Raw genomic sequence first — 22,461 nt, forward strand, 5'->3', positions numbered from 1 at the left:
AATATAAACTGCTTCTCAATCCTCCAATCGGTATATGATGTTAAACTGCTCCCTGATACTCCAATAGGTATATGAGTCTAAACTGTTTCCTACCGTTGATGGGAAGTTCCTGGAGAATGTTACGCTAATATTCTTAAGGATAACTCAGACATGTAACGGAGTACAAAGTCAGACACAGTTCCAAGAAGGAAGCTGGGGGTGGATGATTCATGTAATGGGAAGTTCCCGAAAGAATACTATATGTAATTTTCTTAGGGATAACCCGATCATTACAAACAAAGTAATAAACACTAAACCCTCACTGTGATTTGTATGAGTCAACCCTCCCGTTGTGATTTGTACTCCCCCTCTCACTGTCTACATGGTCAAACCTTCCTATAGTTAGGGCCACAATCAAAGTCCCCTCTCGATTCCTTCCATGAACGAGAGGTCCACTTTCAATTCGAACAATCAAACCTATAAAAGTTAGGATTGTTCCCGATCTCACTTAGTCAAATCTACAAATAGTTAGGACTAAGACCGAGTCATTCCTTTTCGATAAACGAAAAGTGGAGATCCCACTCCTAGTTTCATCTTTCCGGATTCTGGGGGTGGAGATCCCACTTCGAGTTTCCTTTCCAACTGAAGATAGAATATAAAATTCTTCCTCTTCGGTGCCGGGAGATAGAATATAAAATTCTTCCTCTTCCATTTTGGGTTCAGACACAATTCTTAACTTCAAATCCGTACATCCTATGCACGGGAAACTTTATCTCGACTCCTAAATAGAGATAAGCCTACGTCTAATACACGTTGCCGGTTTAGTCTTTCACCGATTGAAAAAGACGCCAGAATCTAGTCTGGGGTATTTTATCCCGAAGCCTAAGTAGGGATAAGTCAGCGCTTAACCCACGTTGCTGGGTGGTTCGTTCCTGTAAAGACGACCGAGTCTACGTATTCAGCATCGTAGCAACAAAAATCCATGCCTTTTATGCATGGGGAATTTCATCCCGAATCCTAAGAAGGGATAAGCCAACGCCTAATACGCGTCGCCGGTTAGTTCTTAACCGTAAAAAGGAAAAAAGCCCACATATTCAATATTGTGGCAGGTTGTTATTAATAACGCCAAAATCCGTGCTTCACACGCATGGGAAATTTTATCCCGAAGCCTAAGCAGGGATAAGCCAACAAAATCCGTGCTTCACACGCATGGGAAATTTTATCCCGAAGCCTAAGCAGGGATAAGCCAACGCCTAATACGCGTTGCCGGTTTAGTCTTTTACCGATTGAAGAAGACATCAGAATCCGATTCTGGGGACTTTTATCCCGAATCCTAAGTAAGGATAAGTCAGCGCCTAGCACGCGTTGCCGGGTAGCCTGTTCCCGTAACAATGGCGAGGTCTACGTATTCGAAGTCGTAGCATCAAGTCTAAGGGAGTTCATTCCTTTAGCACAACGTCACATTCAGAACGGATTTAAACAATCCGCATGCTAGCCCGACTCAAACGGTAGTCGGTAAAGGCATATCAAATCCGTTGATGGCTGAGGATTTGCCAAAAATCCTAAGTCAACGTCTGATACACGTCGCTGTTTAGTCTTTTAACAATGGCGAAGTCTACGTATTCAATATCGTAGCACTAAAATGGTTAACTCTTTTAGCTTAACGTCACATGTGGAACGGACTTAAACAATCCGCATTCTAGCCCGACTCAAACGGTAGTCGGTAAAGGCTCATCAAACCCGTTGATGGCTGAGAATTTGCCAAAAATTCTATAAATACGAGTCATTGACGCACCAGCTCCACTAGTTGGTCTCGTGACTTGAGCATCCAACAAACTCAGGATAAGATCCACACATGCAGATGAATCAGCTTTAACAGTTGGTCCTGCAGCCCCGACATTTGGGATCACCGTGCTCCAATGCCTTAAGAGCTTAAACAGTGTATGCTCCAGCAAACGTATGAGTATAAACTGTGTCAACGTACGAGGTTCAAAACCCTAAGGTTAACGCTGGTCAACGCGTAACCCTAGGTCAACGCCAGTCAACGCGTTGCGATCAAAAAGTCAACGTACGACGTTCGAAACCCTACGGTCAACGCTGGTCAACGCGTAACTCTAGGTCAACGCCAGTCAACGCGTTGCGATCAAAAAGTCAACGTACGACGTTCGAAACCCTAGGGTCAATGCCTATTAACGCGTAACCCTAGGTTAACGCCAGTCAACGCGTTACAGTTCAAAGTCAACTCGATGACATGAGCCAAACTCAACTCATCAGTTTTAGATTTGAGACTTCGACGACGGCCAGACGATAAACGTAGCGCCGGAAAGACTTCAGCTATTCGTCAAAGCATCGAATAGACTGAAAATCGAAGGAGTCGAGAATTGAAGCTAACTACAGGTCCTTCACGCCGACTGAAGGCTGGACCAATCACATCCAAAGTATTCCAGCCTCTTCTACAAAAGAAACGAGTCTGGAATGCTTTGGAGGGGGTATCTGTAGGCATCGAAAATTACCTATAGGTCTCCACGAACGGTTCAGTGTTAAGAAAAGATGATGAACGTCACTATCCAGTTTACAGAAGCTTGATTGACGTTGACAAACGCTTGAAGTGAATCGACGAACTACGTGAAGCATCGGAGTTTCAGAATAACGAGGATACGAATTGATCGAGAGCCCCGCATCGCCTAAAAAAGGTGCTACGCCCCTCGTGTTCCAGTTGATTCCACAGATGATCTAATCATTAGAGCTTATAGAACTCCTCGTCAGCTTTCCAACGCACTTGGAATCACTTAAATCCGAGTTCGGACGAAGAATTTACGGCGGAAACAATCAAAATAGGCATTGGAAATGTCTCAGGCCAAACCGAGACACCCTTGGGTGTCGTGTCTCGGCCCAGGATGAGACACCCAAGGGTGTCTCCAAGCTGTTTTTATCCCGTGCCTATAAATAGAAGCCCTGGAGCCTCATTTTTGCAGATCTGGAATTTTGAAGATTAGGCGAAGCCCTGCCGGATTGAAGACTGAAGGTGCACGGATTTCAGAGAGGAGGAGGAGAGATCGGATCGAGTTCTTCAACGCAAGAGAGAGAGATTCGTCAGATCTACAGTTTCCCGGATCCGTTCCTTAGGATTATCCCGTTGCGGTAATCTTAAGAAGAGTGATTATCTCGCTTCGCCGAGATAAGAGCTACAGTTTCTCGATCCCTTCGCGGATAGACGAAGTTCTACCCAATTTTTCAGCAAGTAGATCTGATCGACGGTGGTCCACGGATAAACCCCAGCACAGGCAAAGATCCTACGCAAGCAGAAGACCGATAAACGATCTCTGCGTTTGTTTGATAAAGTTGTAAACTTTTTTTATTTTCATTGTGTAAGGAGATCTTATAAAAAGATCAACTTTTTATTTTATTCGAGTTTATTGTAACGACTAAAGTTGTAATAGATTCGGTAGCAATGAAAACAATGAAGAAATCAACTTTCATCGCAAACAATAAGTACTTACTAATTTTTGTTGCATCTTTCATGAAAAATGTTTTTTCAAATGGGACGAAGTTGTTAAATATGTTCTCCAAGTGAAATCCTGTTGCCGCTTCTTTGATCGATACGTCTTTTGTTAATACTAATTCAAGTGACTTGTGGATACTTGGATAAGCTGGGTTTATTCCATTCTCTTCTCCATTTGAAATGAAAATAATTTGATTTTTTCGAAGCATATCTATAAACTTTTCGATAGTCTCTCCGTACATTACTCCTTGTATTTTGTTACCTTGCAAATATTATTAAGACAAGAGATCAATGCATGGAAAATATAATTAATTAATAGTAAGTTATATATTATATTTTACTTAGTTATATGTTAACAGAAAACATGTGACTGGAATTTCTGTTACTCTGTATTTGACATTGAAATTTTTTATCAGATTTACTTCTATCTTGCAAAGGAGGTTTTTTTACCCTTCTCTTAGGTTTCTCTTGTTGGAGTCTGATTATTATTTTTTATATATTACATTTTTATTGGTACTGCTACTGTTCTGCATTAGATAATGAGGCTTTATTTAGATTTGGGAATTTTTATTTAGCTTTTGAGGACTTATTATATATTCTTTGTCGCGCGCCTTTGCGGAAGCCTTGCACGAACTCACAACGAACCTGTGATCACGAGTAGAAGAAAGCCAAACACTTGCACAAACCAAGCCAATTACGACAAATCAAACCAAACACAAGGATATACGTGGTTCGGCAATTGCCTACGTCCACGGGTTCAGGATGGGGAGATTTCACTATATGGAGGAGAAATACAACGGGTTACAACTCACAAAATCACTCAAATATAACCCTAACCAAAGCTCTCAACTCCCTCACAATATCTCCCTCTCAAAGTGCTCAAAACAATGCTAAATCTCTTCTTTTCTCTCCTTAAGAAACCCTAAAAAACGTGGTCCTATTTATAATAAAACACAATCCCAAACAAAGGAGGATTCCTCAACAAATAAGGATTCTAAAAACGAGTCTGCCACACCCTGCACCATGGGTGTGGCAGAGGGTGTGGTGCAGGAGTGGTGCAGGACAGATTCTGCCACACCCTGCACCGTGGGTGTGGCAGAGGGTGTGGTGCAGGACAGACTCTACCACACCCATGGCAGACACCACACCAGGGTGTGGTGGAGCCTGTTTTGAGTTATTCTTCACGTTTTTCACAATTCCTTCGCCGTTTTCACAATTCTCCACCTCGGCAAAGTGTTCCCAACAATGAGCCGACACAAACATGAGCACCAATGTGTCGTCTCTCCAAACTCGGCTACACCAATGTGGTTGCCTACGTACCCCCTCTCCCAAGGGATCAAGCCGCCCGTAGTTCATCCAAATGGCCGCCAACGGCCTCAACAATTACGAATGTGCAACAAGTTTCGACAATGATCAAACTTGTTGCTCGGAACCACCTTAGTGAGCATATCTGCCGGATTATCCTTCGTGTGGACTTTCACAATTTCCACATCGCCATCTTCAAGAACATCCCGAACGAAGTGATAACGAACGTCAATGTGCTTCGTCCTCGCATGAAAAACCTGATTCTTCGCCAAATATATAGCACTCATGCTATCGCAATGAATAGTGACGGATCGCTGCGATATACCAAGTTCTTCCAAAAGTCCTCGAAGCCAAATAGCCTCCTTCACAGCCTCCGTAACTGCCATATACTCTGCCTCCGTCGTAGACAAAGCCACCGTCGACTGTAAGGTGCATCTCCAACACACCGGCGCACGGGTCAAAGTGAACACATACCCCGTAGTAGACCGGCGCTTATCCAAATCCCCGGCATAATCCGAATCAACATAGCCAATGCATAGCTGCCCACCTGTAGTGTCCCGCTCATAAACCAAACCAACATTGAGCGTACCTCTAATGTACCTCAAAATCCATCTCACGGCGTCCCAATGACCCACTCCTGGATCGTGCATGTATCTCGACACCATGCTCACCGCCTGTGACAAATCCGGCCTCGTACATACCATCGCGTACATCAAGCTCCCAACTGCGCTCGCATATGGAGTCTTCGTCATCAACTCACGGTCTTCAACTGACTTCGGTGAAAGGCCAGCTGAAAGCTTCAAATGGGCTCCCAACGGTACACAAACTGGCTTCGTATCCATGCTAACATGGAATCGCTGTAGAACCTTCTTCAAATAAGCCACCTGTGTCAAACAAATCCTGCCCTTCTTCTTATCTCTGCCGATCTCCATCCCTAAAATGCGCTTCGCCTCGCCCAAGTCCTTCATCTCAAACTCATTCGAAAGCTGAACTTTCAACTCATCTATAGCTGACCTGGAACTAGAAGCAACCAACATGTCATCGACATAAAGCAACAAATAAATGTACGCACCTCCTCTCAACTTGCGAAAATACACGCAAGGATCAAACTGGCTCCGAGTGTACGAATGACCAAGCATAAAACCATCAAATCGCCTATACCACTGTCGAGGAGACTGCTTCAAACCGTATAGCGATTTCTTTAGCCTGCAAACCAACTTATCTTTCCCTGCAGCTCGGAATCCCAATGGCTGAGTCATATATATTTCTTCATCAAGATCACCATGAAGAAATGCTGTCTTCACATCCAACTGATCTAACTCCAATCCATACTGTGCCACCAAAGCTAGCAAAATCCGAATCGACGAATGCTTCACCACCGGAGAGAAAACCTCATTGTAATCAATACCTTCCTCCTGTGCATAGCCCTTCGCAACCAACCTAGCCTTGAACCTCACTGGAGTGCCCTCAATGCCCTCCTTCTTCGTGTACACCCACTTGCACCCAATCGCCTTCCGCCCCTTTGGAAGCTCTACAAGCTCCCATGTATCGTTCTTGTGAAGAGACTCCATCTCCTCCTGCATAGCCACCTGCCACGAATCAGCCTCCGAACTCTGCTCGGCCTCTCTGAATGTAGTAGGCACCATCTCATCGATACTCTCCACCGGAAGTGCATATGCAACTGTGTCGGCATACCGTGCTGGCACCCGTATGTCTCTCCTCTGTCTCCGTGCCGCAATAGAATCCTGAACCTGAGCCGTCGGTCCCTGATCCTGCTCATGAGTACCCGTATCCTCCGCATCACCGTCGTGCTCGCCTGGCGTCACCTCAGTCGGCACTCTCATGGATACTGCACTATCTGGACTCTGTGGAGCTGCATCAATCTCCACCACCTGCGAAATCTCCTCTGTCGGGTTGCTCTCCACCTGATGAGAGCTGGGAAGCTTCAAGATAGAAGCCTCATCGAATGTGACGTCCCTACTCAGCACAATCTTCTTATCAACTGGATCCCAAAGCTTGTATCCCTTGACACCACGCTTGAATCCTACAAATATGGCCTTCCTAGCTCGAGGTTCCAACTTATCAGTTCTAACATGATAATATGCAGGGCAACCAAATACCTTAAGCTGGTCATAGTCATGTGCTGTCTCTCCCGACCACATCTCCATAGGGGTCTTCCCCTCAATCGCAGATGAAGGCAGCCTGTTAATGAGGTGGCTCGCATAAGAAAGTGCCTCAGCCCAAAAGATCTTCTCCAAACCACTATGCGCCAATAAACATCGAATCTTCTCCAGCAAAGACCGATTCAATCTCTCCGCCACCCCATTCTGCTGCGGTGTATGACTAACTGTGAAGTGCCTCTCTATGCCCTCGTCTCGACATAGCTGCAGAAAGGGGTCTGAGGTATACTCGCCGCCGTTGTCGGATCGCAACGTCTTGATCTTTCTCCCAGTCTGCAGTTCCAATCTCTTCTTCCACTCCACAAACAAATCTAGGACTTCACTCTTATGCTTCATGGTGTACACCCAACATCGCCTAGAATAGTCATCAACGAACGTGACGAACCAATGTCGACCACCAAGTGATGCCGTCTTAGTGGGACCCCAAACATCTGTGTGCACGTAGTCCAAGATGCCCCTCGTCCTATGAATGGCCGTCCCGAACTTCACCTTCGTCTTCTTGCCAAGTACACAGTGCTCACAGAATTCTACTTTACCACTCTTGGCTCCCTTCAAAAGCCCCTGCTTGCACAATGCCTGCAGTGACTTTTCACCTGTATGCCCTAGCCTGTAGTGCCAAAGTCTGCTCATGTCCGCCTCTGAAATCGCCGAAGCAACCTGGCCAATCTCGGTGCTCCCCTTCAGATAATATAAATTATGATTTCGGACTCCCTTCATCACCACCAAAGATCCCTTAGTAACCTTTGCTACAGCATCCTCAAAGGTCACCCTGAATCCCTTCGCCTCCAAAGCCCCCACTGAGATAAGATTCTTCTTAAGTTGAGGAACGAATCTCACCTCCTTCAGCTCACGGACTACTCCATCGTGCATCCGAATCCTCACAGTACCTATCCCACGAACGCCACAGGATTGATCATTTCCCATGACCACAACACCCCCATCGAGTCTCTCAAATGATGAGAACCAATCTCGCCTAGGAGTCACATGATAAGTAGCGCCAGAATCAAGCATCCACTCCGATGCATCCAAATGGTTCACCTCCGGAGTAATCAAAAGAGAAAAGCTCGAATCATCGGAATCATCGCCTTTCGCAACATTCACCTCATTGGCCTTCGGGCCCTTATTCTTGCTATTCTCCTTTTCTTTGACTTTCGGGCAATCTCTTTTCCAATGTCCCTGCTCCTTGCAGAATGCACATTGATTCTTTCCAAGCTGGTGACGACCTCTTGACTTTGACCTCCCTCTGTTTCCACCTTTCTGATATGAGCTTCTACCTCTCGCCGACAAGGCCTCTCCTGAAGTACTAGCGCGGGAAGTCTCCTTATCCTTCCTCCTCAAATCATAGTTCGTCAATGCGTTAGTCACTTCACTATAAGTGATAGAAGATCTCCCGTTCAGCAACGTAAGCACGAAGGTATCATACTCCTCATCCGGTAAGGAGCCCAAAAGAATAATAGCCTTGTACTCATCTGTGATCTTCTCATCCACGTTCGCCAAGTCCGACAACAACTTAGTGTAGTTGTTCACATGAGCCGCAAGCGAGGTACCTCTGGACATCTGGAATCTGAATAATGGGTGTGGCAGAGGGTGTGGTGCAGGACAGACTCTACCACACCCATGGCAGACACCACACCAGGGTGTGGTGGAGCCTGTTTTGAGTTATTCTTCACGTTTTTCACAATTCCTTCGCCGTTTTCACATTCTTTTCATGAAATTTAATTCAATTTATGGCTCTTCTAGTGTATCTTCTCCTCAACGATAACCACTTGAAAATTCTGAGCTAGGAAAAAATATGATGAGATTATCAACTTGCAACATGTGTTATGCTAATCCTCATGCTTTTTTCAATGAGCTGAATATAAAAGTTATGAATTTTTTTTGGCTTCAAAAGTTTGTGTTAGTTGTAATAATTTTTTTCGAAAAATTTTCTGGTTTTAGTTTATTCGACCGAAATTGTATTACTCTAACCGGCCCCTACGTATGATACATGTGGATGTTACTTATGATGTGAAGTGGATACTGGGAACGACAGATACATATCTGATTCTTTACTAACATGATGTGAACTGCAATGTTCATAAATTTGGCGCAAATAGTTCTGTTATTTTATATTGTATTTGTGATCTTCATCCTGTTGTCTTTAAGTAAGGAGTTCATTTATCGTTGTTCTTGATAGAGTCTACTAAAATTTTAGTTATCCTTTATAGGTTGCAACTATCTTTCAGAACTGTGCTACTCTGAAACTGAAGTAATGGCTTTTGCTTCATCTATTGGTAGTGTTGCTTTCATTAGTCAACAACAGCAAGGTTTATGGAAGGGGGATCAGTCACTGTTCAGTCTTAGCCACTCACGATGTAAAATATTTGAGAGAAATGATAGGTCCAGGTTCCACTCTCTGAATGTTAGAGCTGCTGCTGTCAAGCCTGAGATAGATTTTACAAATCCCATGAGACCAACTAATGAAGCTGATACATCAATGACTCGCATTTATAGAATTTTTGGCAAATTCTCAGCCATCAACGGGTTTGATAAGCCTTTACCGACTACCGTTTGAGTCGGGCATCTAAAATTTGAAACTCTTGAATGAGTAGAGTTTAGAAGAGCTTTCAGAGGACTGGAACTTGAAGAAGAAACCAGACATTTTCTTAGTTCACCACATTTGAAGGACATCCTTGATGTAAAGTCAAGGCCGACTACTTTCTCGCTTGTTAGCAGGTAACCAAAGGCAATATTGAACTGCATATTTCTTTTAGTGTTTGTGTGTGTTTGCTTGTGCTGGCGTGAATTGAGTGGGTGCACTTTTTCCACCTACTTAGTTGAATATGATTAGGGAACAGAAGAGATGCCGGAACATTTCTTCTGTATTTTTCATGAATATCACCCCCGCCCCCTCTTTTTAGTGGAGCATATGTAATATATGCATCTCTTATGATGATACACTTTTTTCCCCCTAGAAGATGGCAATGGTGCACTGCATGATATGCAATTGGGCTATGTGAATGATGATGATAGAGCACTTCTAAAGGTCTCTCTCGTAAAGATATGGAAAATTCTTGTCATTTCCTTAAATAGTCATTATTTTATTTGATTTAGCCATTTACTTGATAATACACACTTGGAAAACAGGAAGAACACAAGTAGTTTATATATCTTTCTAGCGACTTCCATTTGTCTCCTGGCCTAATTATGAATCTGCAGAGCAATTCCCTGTCAAAATACTGGGGTCAAAGGGTTAATTCACTTGCCTCCTGTGCTATACAAATTTAGCAATCAAATGTTTCATGATGGCTCTTCATATTTGGCCATCACTTGCCTCTTTGCTTGCAATTAATTTTCGCCTGTGCACCAATCTATCTTTATTCTTCAAGGATCAAACATTATTAACCTGATAAATCTTTATCGGAGTTAAAAGATTTTAGAAACATGTCCTATCCCAGTGTAGATATTTGGCATTCTTTCATATAGCGAGGTTTCTTGTAGGTGTAGAGACATGTGAAGTTATGTGTTGTAGTTACACAAAGCAATTCACAATAGATTTATTAAACTGTAGATATTGTTTACTTTTGACTATAGCCACATCAAACTGTTATAAGGAATAAAAATTTTACGAACATTATACATTTCTATTAACTCTGTTGCTTATTATTTACATTAAAACTTATATGGTTAAACTTCCACTAAAATAAATGTAAGCTCACCTTGGAATAAGTTTTCTGTTGTAGCCCAAGTATTTTGTTGTTATCTTTTTCTTTTTGTTCTATGCTGAAAAGCAATGACCATTTATCTACTGCTGTATATTTCTTGTCCTAATACTGTACTGCTTTCTATTGTTAATATGATCCATTTCTATTGTTAGACTCTAGCACTGGTCATCATGTTCCATTTCTCCTTTTAAACTCGTTCATAACCTCTGTTCTATTTGTTTCAGGTTATAAAATTTGCTTCACCAACTTCTGCTGGAGCTGAGTGCGTTGATCCTGAATGCAGCTGGGTAGAACAATGGTATTGTAATTATAAAATTAATATATTTTTCGAGTGAAGGTGCTTGATTTTGTCTGCTTACAAAAGCAATTGTGTTTTTTTCATTAGGGTTAGGATTCTTTGACAAATCTATATGTAATTATTTTTCAAGTGAAGGTGCTTGGTTTTGTCTGCTTACAAAAGCAATTGTGTTTTCATTCATTAGGATTCATTAGGGTTTGATTTAGAGATAATGCTAAGTTTTGATAGTTATGATAGTTATAATAATCTGTTATTACGGGACTCATGCTCACGACTAAGTAATTTCTCACGAAATTTTTCATTAAATTAAAATATTTAATATTTTAATATATAAGGAATTTTAATATTTTAATTAATTAAAATATTTTGTTGTTTTAAATCATATCATAATCTATTGATCATATGCACTATGAATGCAAACAAACAAACAAATAAATCTACGAAAAAACATAAACTAATTAAAAGCATGCAAAGAAAAAGAAGAAAAAGAAGAAATAAATATAATTAAATAAATCTAAATTAAAATAATATCAAACATTAAGATTTATCTTGATATATGTTAGACCTGCAGCAATCAAATCTTTATTCCTCTAAATTCTGCATGAAAAAAAAACTAATTCAAAGCATGCAAAGAAAAAGAAGAAGAAGAAGAAATAAATATAATTAAATAAATCTAAATTAAAATAATATCAAACATTAAGATTTATACCTTGATATATGTGAGAACCTGCAGCAATCAAATCTTTATTCCTCTAATTCTGCATGAAAATTGAATAATTTTGAAAAAAATATCAATTTCCATAAAAATTAATTGCAGCGTAAAACAAATATCACCATTAAATTAAATACACAATATATTTAAATAATAATCATGAAAATAAAAAAACCATACATGTTGAAGGAGACGGAGAGTTACTATGAAAATTGTGTAATTTCTTAGTATATATATAGGCATGAGGTATTACATGTGATAGGATAATAACTATAATTGGAGTTTTATTAGGATTTGATCATAATTAGAATATTTTAAATGTCGTTGTACTGATCACAAAACCCCGTGTTATATTAAGGTTCAGATAATGTTCATGAATTAGCCCAGGTGCTGATCCTGAACACTTTTATTTTAAACGGGATTTAAAGTTCATGAATGTTAAATGTCGTTGTACTGATCCTGGACACTTTTATTTTATAATCTGTTACAATAAGGTTTTAAAATACATATGCTAAGTTTTGTTGTGGCATCTATTCGGTTTTAAAATACATATGCTAAGTTCTGTTGTAATTACAATTTGAATATTGATAGGATAGTTCAAACTATATAGGGGTAAATTTGTCTACAGAAAGCTTTCCTGAACTCGTGCTTTTAAAGGGAGTATGATAAATAAATAGATTATGATATTCGAAGTTGTACTAAATTTTTGCGAACATAATACATATTAAAATATTTCTACCAAAGCACGTTCTGGTTCCATGGTCTAGCGGTTAGGACATTGGACTCTGAATCCAGTAACCCGAGTTCAAATCTCGGTGGAACCTTTTTTGTTTTCTTCAAAACTTTTCCTTTGCAATCATCTGAAGGGGAGCTTAATCGTGTACGTGGGCGGGTTTTGCTTAGTATTTCGCTTCACCTACTGGAACTGCATACCTTTCGTTTCCACAAAGTGCTGCTTAGACATTTTTGGTGCCCATTTTTTAATCCGTCAAAAAAACTTGGAGATAAAAGTTGCATTCGTAAGTCAGATATTTTTGTTTTTTACTCAGCCAAACATGTCGATTATAATCCACTCAAAAATAGCCAAGAACCCTAGATTATTTTTTAGTGAATTATAAATCAAATAATCCACTCAACCCATGCAAAAATAGATTATAATTCACTTTGGCCAAGTTGCCAAACATGCTCTAAGAATATGATTTGGCAGTGAAAGCTCATAATTCATATCCGCAACAAGATCAAAGGATGCACATCAGATAAGGATATAATATATATTAAAAAAATATTGGTAACAGATAAACTGGAAAATATACAGGTCATTAATACACAAATATTCAAATGAATCAAATTTCTCTAATGAGAATTCATCAGGTCATATAATCATTTCCTCACTTAAAGTGTGTTTGAATTTTTCTATTAAAAATGAAGAATAAGAAGAGAAATTAATAATTTTAAATAGTTCAATTGAGTGTCATTCCGATGTATTCTAGTCGGCTAGGACGCTCGGCTCTCACCCGAGAAACCCGAGTTCAAATCCTTTTTTTTAAATACTTTTTTAAACGGCCTATTTCATGACTAAAGTTTTTTTTATCCTTGGAAGAGAACTTTGATCCAAAACTTGAGAGTATATTCAAGAAACATGTTAGTTGCATTGATCTAATGTCAATAAATCCAAAGCATATGCAATAATCTAATCTCACTTTTGATCTTTCTAATTAGCAAGCCAAGATCAGGCTTAGCTTTCTAATTAGCAAAGCTAACATCAGAATTATACTAACTGAGAAGTTCGACGTAAGAGTTGCCAAAATGAATGCACAGCATTTAGCTCCCAATATATAGGAAGCGAAGGTTACTCTAAATTCCAAAATCTAAGTTTCTTTATATTTGGAGCAACATTTAGTCAAGGAGTAGGTTAGATTACTTTGACTCAATAACTAGGAAACTAACTCGAGTGTGCTTGAAACGATATGTAGATGTTGTTTTCTAGTTTCACTTTATTTATAACTTTCATGTGGTTTTCAATTTTGTGAGGATTATGAATGATTCGATGCAATTATTATTTGGTAAAGCTGGGAACTTTGCAATTGTTAACTTGATTATCAGCAAGTACTTTGAGATTGAATTTAAGCCCCGTTGCTTGCATGCTTTCATTAAAGGAAGCCAAAGGCGTGTAATTTAAGCCTTATAACTGTTGGCTTCCTAGATGAATAGAGAACTGATTCATCCACGTAGACGTTTCAAAATAAAGAATAAGCAAAGAATTAACTTGATGTATCACTTTATTTTATAATACACCAAGCTATTGAAGAAATTACAGAAACTCAGAAGAATCAGTCAAACCAGGCGCATTCGTGCACAAGGCTTCCTGTGCGTCTGGTAGGAGGTCGGTCGACCGGCCCGGTCGACCGCAGATGATTCGGTCGACCGGCCCGCTAGAGCTTTGTTTTAGGGTTTGGTCTGAGAGATTTGTAACCCTATTTGTATTCTCTTGATTTCTAGTAGAAAGAACTCCCCCCTCCTTGCCCCGTGGACGTAGGCAACTTGCCGAACCACGTAAATTGTGTGTTCTTGCTGTGATTGTGGTTTGCATATTGTTTGTGGTTTAGTTCGAGTTATTGTTCGTGTTGCCCTAGAAAGCTTCCGCCGCGCACAACAATTGGTATCAGAGCTAGATCGACAACATGGGAGATGCAAGCACGTCAGGTTCGTCTCTAACAAAGGCGATACAGAGTCTGAGCATCAATAACACGAAGATTGATGTTCCGAAGTTCGATGGCAAGATCAATTTTGGATTGTGGAGGTGTCAGGTGATGGATGCTTTGGATGCACAGAATTTGGAGGAGACTCTTGAGTTAAAAGAGAAACCCGCTGAGTTGGAGGATAAGGTTTGGAGAAAGATGAACAGTAGAGCTTGTGGTGTTATTAGGTCATGCTTGACGCCGGATCTTATTTATGATGTTATGAACGAGACGTCGGCGAAGAAGATGTGGGAAACACTCAATGAGAAATATCTTACGAAGAGCATTGAGAATCGGCTTCACTTGAAGAAGAGATTTTACCAGTTCAAGATGAAGAGAGGGGTTTCCATCAGGGAGCATGTCAACAATTTCACTAAGCTACTTTCAGATATGGCCAATGTTGATATTATAGTTGAGGATGAAGACAAGGCGATGCTACTTCTGTGTTCGTTGCCCGAAGATGATTATGGTACGTTCGTTCTCACTATGATCAATGGAAGAACTACAGTTAGCTACAAGGAGGTGACCTCAGCTTTGGTGAACTATGAGTTGAGGAAGAGTGATGGTGAACCCTCCGAGAAGGCATCGGGAGATGCGTTAGCAGTTCGAGGCCGAGATCCAAACCGTCGTCAGTTTAACCGCTCAAAGTCAAAGAATAGGAGTGCCTATAAGAGTGTTGGTAGAAATCAATGTCGGTATTGTAAAGAAGAAGGACATTGGAAGATTGACTGCCCAAAGTGGAAAGAAAAAGCCGGAAAGAATAAGGGGAAAGCTGCACAAGCTTCAGAAGTGAATGTTGCAAAAGCTATTGGTGAGCATTCAGATTCAGATTCTTCAGGCTATTCATGCCCTGCTTTACCGTCGGTTTGCTATGCGGATTCCACGGAGTGGATGATGGATTCGGGAGCTACATATCACATCTGCCCTAAGAGGGAGTGGTTTTCTAGCTTTGAGGAGCTGGAAAGAGGGGATGTCGTGCTTATGGGTAATGATCACGTATGCCCTATTGGTGGTATTGGTTCAGTCCGGATCAGGATGCATGATGGTGTAGTGAGGGAATTGAAGGAAGTGAGGTTCGTGCCGCAGTTGACGAAGAACATCATTTCTCTTGGGACTTTGGAGGCAGCAGGATATCGAGTGATCTTAGAGGATGCTACAGTGAAGGTCACGAAGGGTTCTATGGTGGTGATGCGAGGTGTCAGGGAAAACTACCTATACTACTTGAAGGGCAAGACAGTTACAGGGGGTCTGGCAGCTTCTATCACTACAGAGGAGGACACTACCACCTTATGGCACATGAGACTTGGACACACAGGAGATAAGTCCCTACAGTCATTGGCTAAACAGGGGCTATTGAAAGGTGCTAAGACCTGCAAGATGGAATTGTGTGAGCATTGTGTACTTGGGAAGAAGACTAGAGTGAAGTTCGGCACCGCTGTTCATAACACCCAAGGTACATTGGATTATATTCACACGGACGTTTGGGGTCCTTCCAAGAACACATCTCTTGGTGGGGCCAACTATTTTGTCACTTTCATTGATGATTATTCCAGGAGGAATTGGGTATACCCGATGAAGCATAAACATCAGGTCCTGGATATTTTTGTGGAGTGGAAAAAGAAAGTGGAGCTGCAGACAGGTAGAAAGGTGAAGACTCTACGTTCAGATAACGGTGGAGAGTACAAGAGTGATCCGTTTCTGCAGTTTTGCCGGGATCACGGCATTAGAAGACACTTCACAGTTCGAGAGACACCGCAACAGAACGGGGTGGCTGAGAGATTGAACCGTACCTTGCTGGAGAAGGTGCGGTGTATGATGACGCAGAGTGGATTGCCTAGATCTTTTTGGGCCGAGGCGTTGGTTTATGCGAGCCATCTTGTGAACAGGTTGCCGTGCACTGCGATAGACGGGAAGACTCCTTTGGAGCGTTGGTTTGGTTCGGTGGCTAGTGACTATGAGTCGCTTCGGATATTCGGGTGTCCAGCTTATTATCATGTCAGTGATGGCAAATTAAATCCGAGAGCGAGGAAAGCAGTCTTTGTGGGATTTAGGGATGGAGTCAAAGGCTTCAAGTTATGGGATCCACAGGACAAGAAGATAGTTATTAGCAGAGATGTCACATTTGACGAGGCGTACATGATGAGGCCTCGAGCCCCTCAGCAGGTGGAGGGAGACCAGACAGGAGAGATATCGCAGCAGGTGGAGGATGATGTGACTCCACCCACTCCAGAGAACACTGTATCCATTGAGGCTCCTACAGAGGTGACACTGGGAGGAGATGAGATGACAGATGGGCAGATACAGGATACAGTAGATCATGGGACTCAGGAACAGGGTCATGTTCAGAGGACCATTGCAGCAGATAGACCGAGGAGAGAGATTCGTCGGCCAGCTAGGTATAATGATGTCATGGTCGCATATGCATTATCAGTGGAGGTCGTTGATGATATGGTTCCAGCCACATTCAGGGAGGCAGAGTCTAGCCCCGATTCGATCAGGTGGAGGGAAGCTATGGAGGAGGAGATGCGGTCTCTTCAGAAGAACGACACTTGGACACTTGCACATCTACCTAAGGGTAAGAAAGCTATTGGTTGCAAGTGGGTATATGCGAAGAAGGAGGGATCTTCTATTGGGGACATTCGGTTCAAAGCCAGATTAGTTGCCAAGGGATATGCACAGCTTGAGGGCATTGATTACAACGAGGTATTTTCACCCGTTGTGAAGCATTCGTCGATTCGGATTTTATTGGCGTTGGTGGTACAGTTGGATTTGGATTTGGTCCAGATGGATGTGAAGACAGCCTTTCTACACGGTGATTTAGATGAGGAGATCTACATGACACAACCACAGGGTTTCAAAGCTGCAGGAAAGGAAAATTTGGTTTGTAAGCTGAAGAAGTCTCTTTATGGTTTGAAGCAGTCACCAAGACAGTGGTATAAGAGATTCGACGGCTTTATGATTGGCCGAGGGTACACGAGGAGCCCATATGACCCATGTGTTTATATGCACAAGCTACAGGATGGTGAGCTCATATATTTGCTTTTATATGTTGATGATATGCTTATTGCTTCCAGGAATTCTTCAGCTATTCGAAAGCTGAAAGAGGAGTTATCATCCGAGTTTGAGATGAAGGATCTTGGAGAGGCAAAGAAGATATTGGGTATGGAGATCGAGCGAGACAGGGTGAAGGGGAAATTGAAGCTTACACAGAAGAGCTACTTGCAGAAGATGTTGAAGAAATTCAGCTTTGATGGCAATGCAAAAGCAGTTAGCACACCATTGGCTCCCCACTTCAAGCTTTCAGCGTTGATGTCACCTGTTTCAGTTGAGGACAGAGATTATATGTCGAAGGTCCCATATGCTAGTGCAGTAGGTAGCTTGATGTATGCGATGGTGTGTACGAGGCCAGATTTGTCACAGGCCGTGAGCATGGTATCGAGATACATGCATGACCCCGGGAAGGGTCACTGGGAGGCCGTGAAGTGGATTCTACGGTATGTTCGAGGCACCGTGGATGTTGGTTTAGTATTTCAGAAGGATGAGAAGGATGGGCAGGCTTGTATTGGATATGTGGATTCAGACTATGCTGGAGATCTAGACAAACGCCGGTCTACGTCAGGTTATGCTTTTACATTGGCAGGTGCACCTGTATGTTGGCGTTGCACGCTTCAGTCCACAGTGGCTCTCTCTACTACAGAGGCAGAGTATATGGCAGTTACTGAAGCAATTAAGGAGGCTTTATGGTTGCGTGGATTATTGGAGGACTTGGGGATTGCTCAGGAGACTATTCGCATATATTATGATAGTATGTCGGCTATCTACTTGGCGAAGAACCAGGTTTATCATGCGCGCACGAAGCACATCGACGTCAGATTCCACTTTGTACGGGACGTCTTGGATGATGGAGATGTCATATTGGAGAAGGTCCACACAAATGACAATCCTGCAGATATGTTGACCAAAGTTGTTTCAGGAGTGAAATTTGGTCATTGTTTGAAGCTTTTGAACATCCTTCAGTGCTGAGGCCTTTGGAGGCCATTAATATGAACTACGTTCGGCTTGATTCCTTGGGCAAGAGGATACGTAGGCAGTCTTTAGATGCAGCCGGTTTGATCAGTTGATCAAGATGGGGGGAGATCGTGTTTCAGCTCGCAGGCGGCGGTCGACCGGTCCGGTCGACCGCATTCGTGCACAAGGAGATCGGTCGACCGGCCCGGTCGACCGACGGTTCTCTGGAGTTTGGGTTTTCTACTGGATGGTGATCGGTCGACCGGGCCGGTCGACCGGAATTGATCGCGGTCGACCGGTCCGGTCGACCGACGAAGCGGATATCAGTTTTTCTGGTTTTCGACCCGGTTCGTTTTGTAAGTTCTATATATACCTAAACCTGTTTGTTTAGGGTAGAGGTTGGACGAATTTGAGCAGCCAAAGAGAGAGAATCATTGCATCCAATTGTAAGAGAGCTTTGAGAGATCTAGAGTTTTGTTTTAGGGTGTAGTCTGAGAGATTTGTAACCCTATTTGTATTCTCTTGATTTCTAGTAGAAAGAACTCCCCCCTCCTTGCCCCGTGGACGTAGGCAACTTGCCGAACCACGTAAATTGTGTGTTCTTGCTGTGATTGTGGTTTGCATATTGTTTGTGGTTTAGTTCGAGTTATTGTTCGTGTTGCCCTAGAAAGCTTCCGCCGCGCACAACAGCTATAAGTTTTTATTGACTGTGTTCACAATGAATAAGGTTTACTTGATTATAATCTTATCTCTAAGTATGATAATAGAGTCAGTCATCTTCGTATCTGACTATCTCTATGTTATAACTTTGATGTAGCATGGAGAATATCGATGTGCTTCCTCCAGTTAAGGATGATGATTCCTCCTCTTGAAGAGCATGGATATTTAAAGAAGATAAGACGATGATTGATTGTTTATCGAACATGCGTAGAGAGGGTAAGTGGAAATATGATGGTAACTCTTCCTCAGGGTACATAAAGCATCTAGAACGTCTTCTAGAAAGAAAGATATCAAGTTACTGTCTGCAAGTTGCTAATATCGATTCAAGATTTGAGAAACCTGAACAGAAAGTTTTATGCAATTCTAGAAATTAAGAGACAAGCTGGTAGATTTGGCTGATAATCAAAAGATGGCGAGGGGCGAACGTTCTGCGTATGCTGAATGGATTAAAGTAAGTCATTGTATTCTTTCCTTCTAATTAATTTTCAATTTGTTTCTGGTCTTTTTTTTAAATGTCTTATGAATTTATACAACTTGTTTTATCCATCTATCCATATTACAGTTTATCTTCCTCACTTTCTTCAATACCAGTGCTTTCCCATGTGCGCACATAAAAGTTATAGTCATGCGGGATCACCGTAATTATATTGCAACTTCACAAGATAAGTTTAAAAAAAAAAACCAGTGTTAAGTTGTGTTCATGTACATATATAGCAATGCTGCTTGCTCACTACCAAAACTGTTAAGTTGTGTTCTTATTTCTTGAACCTTTTATGCCCTGATCCTCTGATTCTCCTCTTTCTACCCTTCAAATTATCTCGTCAAGCCAACCAATTCCAGTATGCTTTTCTTTTATTTCCCTTTTTCTTTTGGCTTATTTATTAAATGTTTGACAGGCTATCTGCTATATTGTCTCGATCCTTTTCGCTTCTCTGATATATTTCACTAGTACTGAAGAAATGAGCACTTGTTGTTACCTGCGATCAGGCATCATATGACAAATAGTGTATTAAGAAAACATTCACAACCATCTTTCATTCCAGTGATATGGAATTTGTTTGTTCATGCACCAAAATTTAATTATTAAGTGCCATTTTATTTCATGTCACTTTGGCTTATATTTATGCCTCGAGAGAGTCATCAGACAAGAAGTTAGGATCTGCGTGGTGTTAGGGATGTATATTTAAGAACCGGAGTGTATCTCTCAAATACAAACACCTTCAGATTCCATGTCTAATTTCAGACATAGTTGTGTAATAAATAGATGGAGAGTTCCATTATAAGAAATCTCAAGCTTAAGTTAGGTAAATTATAAACAATAGTATATCTTTCGTTTCTAGCTTGTTTAGAATGTTGGTGAAATCAACTTGAAGTTTGTCTCACAGGCATCAATTTTTACGGTTTGGAAACTGTTCCCTTAAACTGATGTACTCATTTTGGCAACGATCAAACTGGTTTAGCCATTAAACTTATCTTTTGCTTTGAATAACATACTGAATGTGTTTCATATTTTGTAGAGCCATAAAGAAGCATCTAGGACTATACAGGAAGCCCTGTCCTCTATTCGACGCTATGCCAAGAATAGGGCCGCCTGCGCTAATTTTGCATGGGCTGCAGATCAGGATGATCAGGACATCAGTAGCAATGATACCTCATTTGCTTCTGCAATGAATTATGAGGCTTCTGGGCAAACAAAAGGATGGGGCTTCTGATGCAGGTACTTCTAACACTCGAGGTTTATAAATAAAAAAAATGAATAGCAAAAAGAGACTCGCAAAGGATAGAGGAGTTGATATGCTTCAATTAAAAATTAAGAATGTGATGGGGATGATTATGGAAAGTAACGAGAAGTAGATTACACAAATAGGGGCTGCTTTTGGAGATGACAGAAATGGTAAGGAAGGATTGCACGATGAATTGGGCAATGTGCTAATTAGGTGGTCTATGACAAGCTGAGGAAGAATGAATGATAGTCTCTACACTTGACTCTTTCCACTCAATTTCTTTTGCTATAGATGCAACCCAACACCCTTCAACAAAGAAAACACAAACATGTACCAGAAAAAGAAAAAGAGATGTCAATACTCATACCAAAAGGGGTTAAAAGTTAACGGTTGAATTATTATCCATTTTGTTAAGTCATACCAAACACATGAATAGAAAGAAAGTTTCCCTTGATAACTTTTCAAGGATAAACAATTACCTTGTTAAAGTTTAACCCTCATTCCGTTACCCATGCACCAAAACAAGCCCTTGAAAGAGGTATGAGATAACTTTTCGATCATGTACGCTTATAATCGCTGGTTTCATTTCTAGAAACATAGTCCTCTCAGATCCTCTTAGATTATGGACAGCTCTTAGATTATGGACAGTTATGAGCATTGGTTGCATCCCCAAATACATTTTCAGCGTCCTTCGTCAATTGATAGTAGCATATTTCCAGTAATAGAATTATAATGCAGAAATACATATTGTTGTTAACTTTGTTTCTCCAAATATCTTTGTTCATTTCTCTCTTAACTTTGTGCGCGAGTTACTGCCGAATTCCTTTTCTAATTATTTTTACAATAGTTTATAAAATTTATCTATACGTTGACCAATAAAAGATTTCCAATAGTTTAAATATGATGCAGAAATTGATGTATTAATGCAGAAAATCATGTATTAATTGTTTCTCCTAATAACTTCTTAATTTCTTAATTTTCTGTGTCAGTTTTCGCCAACTTCCTTTTCTTTTCCATTTATTTTTACAAGTTATTCTATAAAGTTTTATGTGTGTACAATCCATGAATGGGGTACACAAGATTTATGCATAAATTCTGTTTCAGGAGTAAAAGTTACATGAGTTCTGTTCAAAATGATAGACAGTAAAGGACTCAAAATTAGTTGCAGTTTCCTATATTCAAAGAGATCAATGCAATAAGCAACTCACTAATAACTTGAATAAAATAATTTATATTGAAAAGCAATGCTAGAATCACCAACAAATTTAGTTGTATCTCAGATAAAAATGAAATGAAAATGTGACTCGAATTTGTTCACAAATTTAGTTGTATCTCAGATAAAAATGAAATGAAAATGCAACTCGAATATGTTCAGAGTTTACCTGCAGATTATCTGAAAGTAGCTGTGTTTAAAAAGACTTATCAATTTTTCAACAAGCAATTCAACCAATATTCTCTCTCTATCTAAAACAAATACTTAATAGGTATCAAAAACTACGATTGTTTAATTTAATTACAGATGTTCATTTACTCCTTAGACAAGAGTATGAACACAAAAACAAACAAACGCTTATCATCAATAGATGACTTT

At 40.8% G+C, this 22,461-nt stretch overlaps 1 non-coding gene across 1 annotated transcript; it reads left to right on the top strand.

The window, feature by feature from the left end:
* Positions 1–12,432: 12,432 nt before the first annotated feature.
* On the top strand, positions 12,433–12,504 carry TRNAQ-CUG. The gene has a single exon. It is a non-coding gene; the product is annotated as a tRNA-Gln (tRNA).
* The last annotated feature ends 9,957 nt before the right edge of the window (positions 12,505–22,461 follow it).

Source organism: Asparagus officinalis, unplaced genomic scaffold (genome assembly GCF_001876935.1).
Source record: "Asparagus officinalis unplaced genomic scaffold, Aspof.V1 AsparagusV1_Un162, whole genome shotgun sequence".
NCBI classification, from domain to species: Eukaryota; Viridiplantae; Streptophyta; class Magnoliopsida; order Asparagales; family Asparagaceae; genus Asparagus; species Asparagus officinalis.